General features: G+C 45.6%; 1 protein-coding gene across 5 annotated transcripts in view; it reads left to right on the forward strand.

Annotated features, from left to right (window-relative positions):
* Window positions 1-12251, forward strand: part of LOC143996726 (uncharacterized) — a 492973-nt gene that overhangs the window by 126181 nt on the left and 354541 nt on the right. For 2 of the 5 annotated variants that reach the window (XM_077491975.1, XM_077491976.1), the window contains exon 3: window positions 6521-6639. The exons of the other annotated variants lie outside the window; for them this stretch is intronic. The gene's annotated coding sequence lies outside the window, so the exon portion shown is untranslated. The remainder of the gene's footprint in view (window positions 1-6520; window positions 6640-12251) is intronic. 5 annotated transcript variants of the gene reach the window in all.

A 12251-nucleotide genomic window follows, 5' to 3' on the forward strand; every position in this document is an offset into this window, starting at 1 on the left:
GCAGTATTGTTGAATCAAAGACATTTAATTTGTGAAGTTATGCACTCACACTCTACCAGAAGGTTTCAGGCACATCATGTATCTAGAGGGCATCGCAGGGCTCTCGAGGAGAAGCGGTAACTCGTTCGGCTGTATCTCTCGTCCGGTGGTGCCGGTGGTTCCCAGCGTCGCACGGCTTGGTGTAACAGCGTCAGGGAGGTCCGTTCGTCCGTTCGTTGTTATGTTGAGGGGCGCACTGCGATGACGTTTCGTTGTGGTTTACGTTGCACGCGTTCGGAGCATGCGTGCTCCTTCATCAGGCATCTTGCAGACCATCGAGGAGTTCATCTATAATCTGCTGGAAGGTAGCTGGAGCATTCTTAATTCCAAATGGCATTAGCCAAAACTGGTAAAGGCCGAACAGGGTGATGAAGGCTGACTTTGGAATTGCTTCCGCTCCCAAGTGAATCTGCCATTAGCCCTTACACAAGTCAATAGTCGTCGGATAATGTCCCTGAGCTATTTTGTCCAGCAATTCCTCCACTCTGGGCATAGGGTAGGGATCTGTCACAGTACAGTCATTCAGTCGCGTATAGTCCACACAAAATCGAGTTGTGCCATGCCGTTTTGGGGCCAATACTACAGGGGAAATACTACACGCTCTCATCCCTTCTTGCACTGCTCCGGGAATCCTATAGGCTAGTTGTCTTAAGGGCTTCTGCCCGGGGGTCTCTACCTTGTGCACAGCTATGTGAGTGTACCCAGGGAGTGCCGAGAACATCTCCCGCTGGTCCTGGAGTAATTCTCTGGCCTGTTCTCATTCTTGGGATCCTAATTTATCTCCTAGCCATATATCTTCCATATCCCCGTAACAGTTACTGATTTTGGTAAGCTCCAGCATCGGTAGATAATCAGAGTCCCCAGTAGCAGGCGCGCATATGGTGACTACTGCCTCAGTCATCTCATGATAGGCCTTCATCATATTAATGTGGAATGTCCTCTTAATTTTTGTGTCTGCAGAGCTGGCAACCACGTAGGTGGTATCGCACAGCTTTTTTACCACCTGATGGGGCCCTGCCAGGTGGCTGGTAATTTATTTTTCTTCAGGGTTTTTAGTACCAGGACTTTCTGTCTGATATAAAAGGTGTGATTCCACGCAGACTGATCATACCAAACCTGCTGACTCTGGGCTGATTGCATATTCTCATGGACTAGATCGGTAAGTTCCCGCAGTCGCTCCCTTAGTTCCAAGACATAACGAAGGATGGGGAGGCCTTCTAGATCCTTTGCCCCTCCCACTGTGCCCTTACTAAGTCTAAGGGTCCCCTAACCCCCTCGCCCATATAGCAGCTCAAATGGGGAAAACACTGTGGACTCTTGGGGTACCTCTCTATAGGCGAAAAGTAGATGGGGAAGATATTTCTCCCAATACTTCCTAGTCGCCGTTGCAGTTGCTTCAGGGTAAGTGAATAAATGAATAACGAATCCTGTGAACCAAGAATGGTAAAAATGCCAATGCTAGTGAAAATAATTCAAATACTAATGAACAGTGAATAAATATCAATTGCTGTAAACCAAAAATAGTAAAGCACTTTTTTTTTATTCCAATACTGGTGAAAATGAATTCATAAATATGTTCATAGAAAAAATTTCATATAGTAAAAGTGTCCAAATAAAAAATAATAAAAATAAATCGGTCCACAGTCTGTGAAGAAATGAAGTGACAGCTTGAAATACTTTCCACATTAAAGTGACTTGTGCTGAAAAGATCCCACCACCGAGTGAAATGCATGCCTACAAGCTGTGAAAACCTAAACACATTTGACCATAACCCAGCCGGGGCCTTTTCCTCGGAGGGTTCTCAACAAACGATCCAATCGGCACCTCTTCTTTAAAGGGCTCCCAGCCCTACTCATTCAGATCTCCACTGGTATCAAGTAATATGGCGAAGGGTAGATAAGTGTTTGCTCAAAAGAAGGAAAAATGGAGCAATCGTAGGTAAAACCCGTAGGGTATTTTATTCAAAAACAGAAAACGCTGCAGCGTGTAAACAAAAAACACTTTAGAGCGGGCTAGGGGAGAACGAACACAGGGAGACTTATGACAATACATATTAAAATACATCCAATACATCTTCATAAAATTTTCCACAACAGTATTGATTACCACTTTTAGTTACACTTGTACCATTATTGATTGTTTTTGCAGCACTGTTTATTGATTATTTACATATTTCTACAGAATTTTTAGAAAATTGCCATCACAAATAATTTTGTTTTGTTGCGGCATTTGCACATAAAATCTTAATTTTTGTTTTGACAAGTTGATAAGACAGGGAAATACTAGAAATAATGTGTGTGTGTGTATTTATTTATGTATGTGTGTGTATATACGTGTATATGTATGTGTGTGTGTGTGGTTGTGTGTGTGTGTGTATATATATATATATATATATATATATATATATATATATATATATATATATATATATATTAGGGGTGAGTGGACCCTCGGTTAAGGTATCTGCCTAGAGTATCCTTCAAACCTAGCAGGCCTGGAGACCACTCTGATCAGGAAAATATTCACACACACCATACAGTTCTCAAAGTGGTCTGACAATTTTTTTCTGGACTTCAGCTCATAAGGGCAAAATGACCTCACAAAGAAAGCCCAATCCTCCTTACATTAATATATGATAAAATACAGACAATTAAAACAAGCAGTGGAAAAGTACGTGCAGAAAATATAAACACCCAAATTCATATAGAAACTGGCCACAGGAAAGGCTAGAAGAGAAAAATTGTACTCGAACATTTGTTCTCAATAAGAGGAACTTAACTCTTAATTTAACTCCTAACAGACTATGTGAATATTTATCTTTAAATGGATACTCATATTATAGGTTACAATATCTAAGATAGCAGGCAATAAGCTAAAACAAACATTAAGCTAAAATATCCCTTCAACTCCCTCTTTTAGATCATGATTGCATGATCTCACTCATGATTTCCCTTCATAGCAGCACAATCGGCTTGTTTCTGATAATACATACTAAGATTAACTTTATTGTGAAGTGAGGGATCTGTAATGCTAGTGGCTCTGCTAATAAGGCACATAAGCTTGTATACAATATAAAGAAATAAGCACGTAATCATGATTATCATTACTGCAATATCCCTTATCCAAGAGAATACTTCCCCAAATCCTTGCTGAGCATTTCCAAAGGGCCATTTTTATATCCGTATCTTGATCTACTGCAGTGGCTACTACTAAAACCCGAAACAATGTTTACAAAGCCTTCTTACTACTATTTTTAGAGGCAAGCGTTTTATTCAACTCCATCCTCACTCCAGTTTTGTTTGGATGTGTCTGGTATAAAGAACAAGACTCTCCACTAGGGGTGTAACAATCAGAAATATTCAGAACTGAATGAGTGCAGGTATGGGCATTTCTTGTAGAATTTCCTAAATTGAAACACCAGGTAGGATTATGGCTTCTACTAATAATGTGGAAAGAGACAGTGTCATTTAATCTCCTACTGACATTCAAAAGGTCAAGGAGAGTTTTTCCTTTAAAAAAAGGGGTAATAATTAAAGGTATATCCATTAAGGGTATTCTGACAGTGCTGGGATGCAGCTTACTACAAATCCAACACTTCTGAAATCCTGACCTCTGAGCATAAGCATATTTGAATTTTAGCAAAAGCATTTTATCAGCAAAACGATCTTCAATGTCTCTCATTTCTAACTTGTATCCCTGAAATATTCCCTGAAATATTCTCGTGTGTGTGTGTGTGTTCACAGAAATGCCTTTTAATAGCACCCAAGTCCTCATGGTGGTAAATATAGTTAGGGATGATCCAAGTAGGCAGGAACACCATCAGGGAAGCCAGGATCAGGAGGCAATATGCCTTGCCAGAAGTCTGATGTGAAATAAGCGAGAAAAACAAAACAAAAAAAGGAAGGGGCACTGACCTAGTGCCTTACTATAAATAGAGCTTTATTGAAAACAGAACAAGTAGCAAAATGGCTACTCACAAACGAGTATTGATAAAAGGCATAATCAATACAATTGGATCCAAATTGCCTGGTTTGGCTCTGAGGAAAGGGGTTCTCCCCTGAAACGGATCAGCCGTTTACGTTGGGATATTCATCAATCAATTTATCTGACATCAGATCTGGATGTGTCGATGTTTGGTGCGATGGATCCGATTGTATTGATTATGCCTTTTATCAATACTTGTTTGTGAGTAGCCATTTTACTATTTGTTCTGTTTTCAATAAAGCTCTATTTATGGTAATGCACTAGGTCAGTGCTCCTTCCTTTTTTGTTTTTATTTTTCTCCAGTATTTGAATACCCATATTCTAAGGAGGGCTGCGAGACCTTTTTGACACTACCATCTTAAACTGTCGGTATCACACTTTGAAGACCGAGACACCAGAGCGCAGGAGAAGTTATCTTTTTCTTGTGAAATAAGCGAGGTCATCTTCTCTGGCTGGACCTGCTTTCCCAGGAACTCCTCCTTCGTCTGCTTGGACTTCTGCTTGAGGGTCTCCTGTATCCGAGATCTCCTTCCCGCTCTTGAGTTTCTGGACAATCTTTTTCACTCGGCTGGCATGAATCCAGGATTGGCAATTTTCCACCAGGATAGCTGTTCTGGTCACTACAACCACTGTAGTAGGAGGTCCAAAAGGGTATTCTCGCTTCTTGCTTCTATGCAGCTGCTGGACCACCACAGTGTCTCCCACCTTGAAAGGATGGGTAGGTTCCTGTGAAAAAAAAGGAGAGGCATGAGCGACATTTCTCTCGACTGTATCCAAAGTTTTGATTAGTTTCCTCACATACTCTGTATCAAATCCAAATCCCCCTGTTCTATCAGAGGAGGTGCTCCAGCCCAGACAGTGGGAAAAGGGCGACCCATTAGTACTTCAAAGGGAGAATAGCCTGTAGTCTTGGATGGAGTACTTCTCATCTCTGCCAAGACCACTGGGAGAACCTTCCTCCAATGGACAAAGGTTCCTCCTGTTGCTTTCCTTATTTTATCTTTCACTGTCCTGTTTGTCCTTTTCACTATCCCTGAACTCTGGGGGTGATATGGAATGTGAAACTTCCATTCTATTTGAAGTGAGTATATCAAATCCTGGCATACTTTTGATTTGAAAGCAGGACCTCTGAATGGATTTTAATTAGACACCCCACCGAGGAATGATTTCCTGGGTGAGAATTGTCACTACTGTTTGTGCGTCTTCCTTGGTGGTTACAAAAATTTCCACCCATCTGGAAAACATGTCCACGGTCACCAAAAGATATTCCTGTATTTTGCCTAGCTTGGGCATGTATGTGAAATTAACCTGTAAATGTGTAAAATGGGTTGTTGGATATATTAGGTGTTCATGTTTGGCTTTGTGTGAGTTATTTGGATTGTTCCTGATACATGTGATGCATCTTGATGCATAATCCTTAACCCTCCCAGGCAGTTCTGAGATGTAAAAGTCTTTCTCCAGTAGTTCACAAGTGTCTTTCCAGCCTCTGTGACCTACTCCATGATACTGAGCAATAAAAAGTGTTGCATTAGCAAATGGAATACATGACCTCCCCTCTTTGCAGAGAAGTCTAGTCTTTGAATGTTTCTGCACACCCTTTTTATCCATCCACAAACTCATTCTGCACATTAGGCAGAGCGGTAGGGGACAAATCAGTTCTGGGAGATGTGTCCTGGTGGATGAGGTTGGTGCAATCATGTTGTGGTACCACTTTATCCTGTTCTCGTTTTAGTCCTAGTAAGGCATTTAAAATTGGAGCAGGGCCTGCATTTGGGGAAACATATTTTATATGCAATTTTGTGTTTGACAAAAGTATCACCTCATAGCTGCTCAACCTTTTGAGCAGATGTGTGTTGCGTATGTATATTCCTCAATAATGTAGATACAGTATGAGTAGTATACAGGGTAGTATCATGGCCCAAAGTGAAAGTTGCAGCCATCTCTAGCAGCATAGCACAAAATGCCAGAGCTCGGAGGCACACAGGCATGCCCTGAACCTGTACCGGTACCACCTTTGAAAAAAAGGAACAGGGCGAAGCGTGCCTCCATGCTTCTGAGCAAGGACACCTGCCATCATTGTACAATTTTCCCTGGCATACGAATGAAACATAGGAGAATTGGGTAGGCCGAGCCCTGGGGCTGTTACCATAGTATTTTTCAAATACACAAAAGCATTACACATTTTATCTGTCCATTTGATACAATCTGGAATGTCTGAACCTGTGGCTTGTCTCAGGAGGTTGTCATAGTAAGAGCAGTCAGGTTTCCATTGGCAGCAGTAACCAATCATACCCAGGAAGGTGAGCATGTCCTTCCTTTTGAGTGGGTGGGGCAGACCCATCAGAGCAACAGCTCTTTTGTGACTGACTCTTCTTTCTCCTTTTGTGAGCACAAAACCTAGGTATCCAACTGTTTTCTGACACCATTGCAACTTTTTCTTTGACACTTTATGACTACTTTCAAAAAGACAGTAAAACGAATCCCTCCCATCCTCCAGGGCGGCCTCCCTTGTGAGGCAGCAGAGTAGAAGATCATCTGCATACTGCAGCAGGACTGAACGATGCCTGGGTGTCCAAGCTCTGAGAGTTGTTTGGAGGAAAATAGAATGGACAACAGGTGAGTCTATATAGCCCTGGGGCATTCTATACCAGGTCAATTTCATTTTTTTTAAAACTGAATGCAAAGAGTGGCTGTGTCTCATTGTCCACAGGAATGCTAAAAAAGCATTTGATAAATCAATAACAGAGAAATATTCAGCATCAGGTGATATGGAGGTGAGCAAAGATGGCACATCAGGCACTATTGGAACAATTGGTACAACTATGTTGTTGTTTATGGCCCTAAGGTCCTGTACAAACCTGTAACTGCCATCCGGCTTCTTAACAGGATTGATAGGAGTGTTGTATGGAGAAATTATTTCTTTTAAAATCCCTTTCTCTAGAAAGTCTTTTACAATTAGCTCTATGCCCTCTTCTTTTTCTCTTGCAATGGGGTACTGTATTTGATGCACAGGTAAAGCTCCTGGTTTCAAAGTGGCTTTATGGGGCGTACAGGATATGTACCCTACATCCACTGCCTATACTCCCTCTTCAGTATTTAGTTGATATTCATTGGCTTTTGTTTGTGGGTGCTTGTATGGTATTTATAGTGCCTACTCCAGTCCCAGGAGGAGGTAGTTCCCACTAGACTCTATAATAATCTTTATGTCTTCCTGAGTATAATTCCTTCCTTTACAAGCTTTCTTCAAATAACTTATTGTTGGGGGACGTGGCCTGGACCGGCATGCCGTGAGGCGCATTCAGTGAGAGCTTCGCTGGATTTACATCCGATTATGAATATTCTGAGGCGGTCATTGCTGCTAAATTGCACCGACACGGGCTACCTGAAATCCTGCACCCGAGGGGGACATGTCCCCATCGAAAGCGAAGCTGGAAGCTGCAGCTAAGCTGGCCAAATACCGCCATGTGGGGAAGGACAATATGGCTGCAGATGGTACTGGTTCCCCTTCCTCCTCCGTGGCTGATCTGGACGCCAGAGTGCTGAAGGCTATCTCGGATTGTAAGAGCGCACTAATGGGCAGAATCGAAGAGGTGTCCCTGCTTCGACAGGATATGCAGAAGCTCAGAGAGAGTTACTGAAGTGGAGACCCCCATCAGCCACATGGAGGACAAGCTGCCGCCGCTGCAAACCACCGCTGAGCGCCAGCAACATCAACTGTCAGCGGTCATGGCGAAACAAGACGACCTGGAAAACCGCTTACGGAGGTGCAACTTGTGTTTCGTCGGCTTACCTGAGGGAGAAGACGGGAATGATCCCCCCCACGTTTCTGGAGCAATTGCTGATCACCTCCTTTGGCCGGGCGGAGAGGGCCCACCGTCTACCAGCCAGACCTCCCCGCAAGGAGCGCCACCCAGGACATTTATCGCCAAGCTGCTGAATTTCCGTGACCGGGATGCAGTTTTGCAGCTGACAAGACTGAAAGGAAACATCCCTTACAAGAACACTGAAATTAAGGTGTTTCCAGACTTCTCAGCGGAGGTTCAAAGGAAGCGAGCGCTCTTCACAGAAGCCAAGCGGCAACTAAGGATACGCCATTACTCGTATGCCATGCTCTTCCCGGCCAGGCTCCGAGTGGCAGGTGATGGCTCATTTTTTTGATACCCTGGAGGCAGTGTTTGGCTGGAGAGCAGGGCAGCACCGGCACGGGATGCAGCTTGAGACTCCGTTGAACTGTTGTGAAGCCCTGCTGGGTACGCAGCGAGGAACCTGCGAAGCACCGTCTCTTTAATCCTGTCTTTCTGGCTGGGGCGACAACATGTCTCCTTTGGAAAGGTACTGTGCATTGTCCACCTTACATCACTTACCACAAGCGCTGCTCGGGCTTGAACTGGGTTTACATCCCGCTATTGGACCCTGCTCCTATGCTTCTCCCCATCCTACATCCACCTGGAAGCCCCCAGCCTTGGGTTCCCTCTTATATCCCCTTCTCCCCCTCTCCTCTCTCCCCCCCCCCCTTGCCTCAGCACCCGGACTGGCCCCCCACCCTATTCATGGACTGGTCCGCCCCCTATCCCCTGATATCACAGCGGGCTCGAACTCGCCATGGCACCCCGGGTGGGTACAGAACTTTGTCTTCTCTGCTGTATCCTTTGTCTACCTGACTTTCAGTGGATATACCCAGGGGCCACACTCCCCACGCTATTGTCTGTTTTTCAGCGATTAATCACCCCACTAGTTTTATTATATGGTGGAACCTTGGACTGGTCCCGAGGAAGGTTGGTTTCAATGGTCCGGCCAGTGCTGGCTCGTCACCCTAGTATTTTTTATTTTTTTTGGCCGGGGTGGGGCCGCACCGAATGGCTTGGTGTATGTTCTATAGCAATGTTTACAGTTCATAGTAGAACTGTTGTTTTAAAACGCTGGTGTTTATTGGGTTATAATACAGGAGATGCACGCATAGGGAGTTGGATAGACGCGCACTGACACACCCCCCCCCCCCCCCCCCCCCCGCCCGGCCACGCAGAACCCCAGGCACACCAGGTTTGGTAAATTCTTTCTGGATCTTGCCCTGGTAGACACTTGGAGGCATACATTTCCTACAGACAGGCAGTATTTGTGCTTTTCCACTTCACATACTGCCATGTCGCGTATTGATATTATATTTATATCCCGTACCCTCCTCCCTAATCTGGGGGAGGTTGGATTTAACCCCAGTATACTACTATCAGACCATGCTCCGTACTGGATTGAGCTTAGGCTCGAGGGCCCACCCGCATCCTACACCTGGAAGCTTAACCCCGTCTGGATGAGGCAGGTTCAGAGTGGGAATTTTTTTTTCCAAACCGGGATATGGCCCCCTTTGCGATAGTGTGGGACTCGTTTAAGGCCCATGCCAGACTATACTTGGCACAAAAGATATCCCGATACAGAAAGACATAACCAAGGGCACTGTTTCAAGCAGAACGACAACTGATTGTTGATGAACGAGAGTTCGTCAGCAATCCGTCCCCCATAACGGCTGACCGTCTGACTGCAATCTAGGGTAGTAAACGGCCTACACTTTGAAAAAGCAGAAAGAAGCATTTTTTATGTCAGAGGACGTACGAATGTGGAGAGTGTGCCGGCTGCTTATTGGCCTATGTGGCTCATCTGGATCACAAACCTCCAACTGTGGTCTCTCTACGCAGCCCTAGTGGGGAGTTGATTACTGACCCCGATGCGGTGGCTGGAGAGGTCCAGACGTTCTTCGCTTCCCTGTACTCCTCGATAGCCACTGACCCTGGGGAAGGCACAGATGTGCTTCTAAAGGTTTTAGATCTACTCACACAAACCCAGGTAGCTCTACTGGAGGCCCCCATCACTACTGACAACATTACAGAGGCTATGTCCCTACTGAATACGTCCAAGGCCCCTGGCTCAGATGGTCTTCCTCTCAAATTTTACACTAAATACGCAGAGACTCTGACACCCAGGCTACAGGAGCTCTTCCACCACATATTCGAATCAGAAGCTTTGCCTCCCCCTCAATGTGTGAAGCGTACATTGTCTTTATCCCCAAACCTGGGAAGAATTTGAAGCTCCCTGAGTCGCATCGCCCCTACTCCAGCTTGACATCAAGATCCTGGCCAAGGTGCTGGCTATCCGCCTAAACACGGTCATCCCCGAACTTATCCACCCTGACCAGACGGGGTTCATGCCTACAAAGAACATAGCCTATAACCTGAGAAGGCTCCACATGAATTTACAGGCACATCACGATCAATTGGGATCCAGAGTGGTGGTGTCCCTTGACGCAGCCAAAGTGTTTGATTCGGTGGAATGGAGGTACGTTTGGGGAAGCCTGCAATGCTTTGGCTTCGGGCCCCGCTTTATTAAATGGATTCACCTCATGTACAATGGCCCTTGTGCCAGGATCTTGGTCAATGGGACAATTTCTCATTCCTTTCCCCTTTCTAGGGGCACTAGGCAGGGCTGCCCCCTGTCAATGCTGCTATATGCCATTGCCGTAGAACCCCTCGCCTCAGCTCTTAGAAAGCATCCGGGCATCAGGGGGCTGAAATGTGGGACCCTGGAGGAGAAGGTTAGCCTGTACGCGGATGATATGCTGTTATATCTGATGGATACAGGCCCCTCTCTCCAAGCAGCTCTCGAAACGATCCAGACATTTGGAACGTACTCTGGGCTCAAAATCAACTGGGAAAAATCCCAGATACTGCCTATTGACATAGGGTCAGTGCTATAAAATATTTAGGCATCGATCCCCAGAGGACTACGTTAGACTAAACATAGACCCCTTGATAATGACTATGAAAGCTAAGATTCGGACATGGGCCAAACTCCCACTGGGAGTAATGGGCCGCATAAATTTGATAAAAATGATTATCCTTCCTGGATTTCTGTACGTACTCTGGCATGCTCCCATATACTTACCCCTTAGGCCATTTAAGTCCATTGAAGCCCTGCTCAACTCCTTTGTCTGGAGCTCAAGTCTCCACAAGCTCTCCTGGCAGGCACTGAAGGGCCCTGGGGATCTAGGGAGGGCAGCCCCACCAGACTTTGCTTTGTACTATCTGGCGGCCCAGGTGTATCCCCTCTACCACTTAGACAAACAGGACAAAGAGCGGTACTTGACACTTATATGCCCCATGCGCGGCTGGACGCCTACCCACCCGTTTCAATTCATATTTAGGGATAACGCCACAGCAGGGCCCCTGGGCAACCGTAAAGGACTGCTATACCATCACTGCAGAGTTTGGGAGGTAATTAGGAACAAACTGAAGCTCCCTGCGACACATTCACACACACCAGTATGGGACAATCCCGGGTTAAGCGAACTACAGCTGCTACCTGATTATACGTTATGGCTCCATTACGGGGTCAGATACCTCTCAGATGTGTATCAAGGACAGGTACTGAAATCATTTCAACAACTAAAACAAGAGTGTGCTCTTCTGAAAAGGATGCACTATCGCTACCTCCAGCTCCGCCATGCTCTCCAGGCACAGTTCTTGCATACCTCGCCCAATGTGGAGAGGCTAGACATAATGAACCACGTAAACTGACCTCTAGCTTCTATACCCTCTTAATCAGACCCCCAGAGATAGCGATAGCTCAGGCGTCAGACCTTAGGGGGCGTTGGGTCAGGGACGTGGGGGAGCTGGAGGATGATGAATGGGAGGATGCACTGGAGGGTGGAAAAAGTCTCGGCTAAGCTCTCAGACCGCTTTACACAACTATACATCCTACACAGGACTTACCTGACACCAAAGCGCATATGCAAATACAAGCCCAACTGCAACCCCCTCTGTCCTAGATGTAATAGCCCCCAAAACACTTTTTTTCATATCTTGTGGTCTTGTCCGGAGATCCAACACTACTGGACCCACATAGTACCATTCATCCATGATGAAATGGGATCGCCTTTGACATTGTGCCCGAAGCAATGCCAATGGTGAATTTTCCTGGATCCGGACTCGGACAAATACCACAAGATATTTTTGCATGAATCTTTTTGTGGCCAGGTTTCTGGTGGCGAGAAAGTGGCTACAAGTCCAGTCTCCTATACTCCGGGAGTGGATAGCTGCGGTTAACAATGCACTCCCCTATAAAAAATAACTTTATGCCCATAGGGGCTGCCAGGCCAAGTACAATAGGATTTGGGATGCCTGGCTGGGCAATGCCGCTACGTGCAATGAGATCCCCGAATAAAGGCTGGAGGACTCTGGCAA

The sequence above is a fragment of the Lithobates pipiens genome, unplaced genomic scaffold, assembly GCF_037356315.1.
Source record: "Lithobates pipiens isolate NorthernLeopardFrog02 unplaced genomic scaffold, aLitPip1_a1.2 Scaffold_19, whole genome shotgun sequence".
NCBI lineage: Eukaryota > Metazoa > Chordata > Amphibia > Anura > Ranidae > Lithobates > Lithobates pipiens.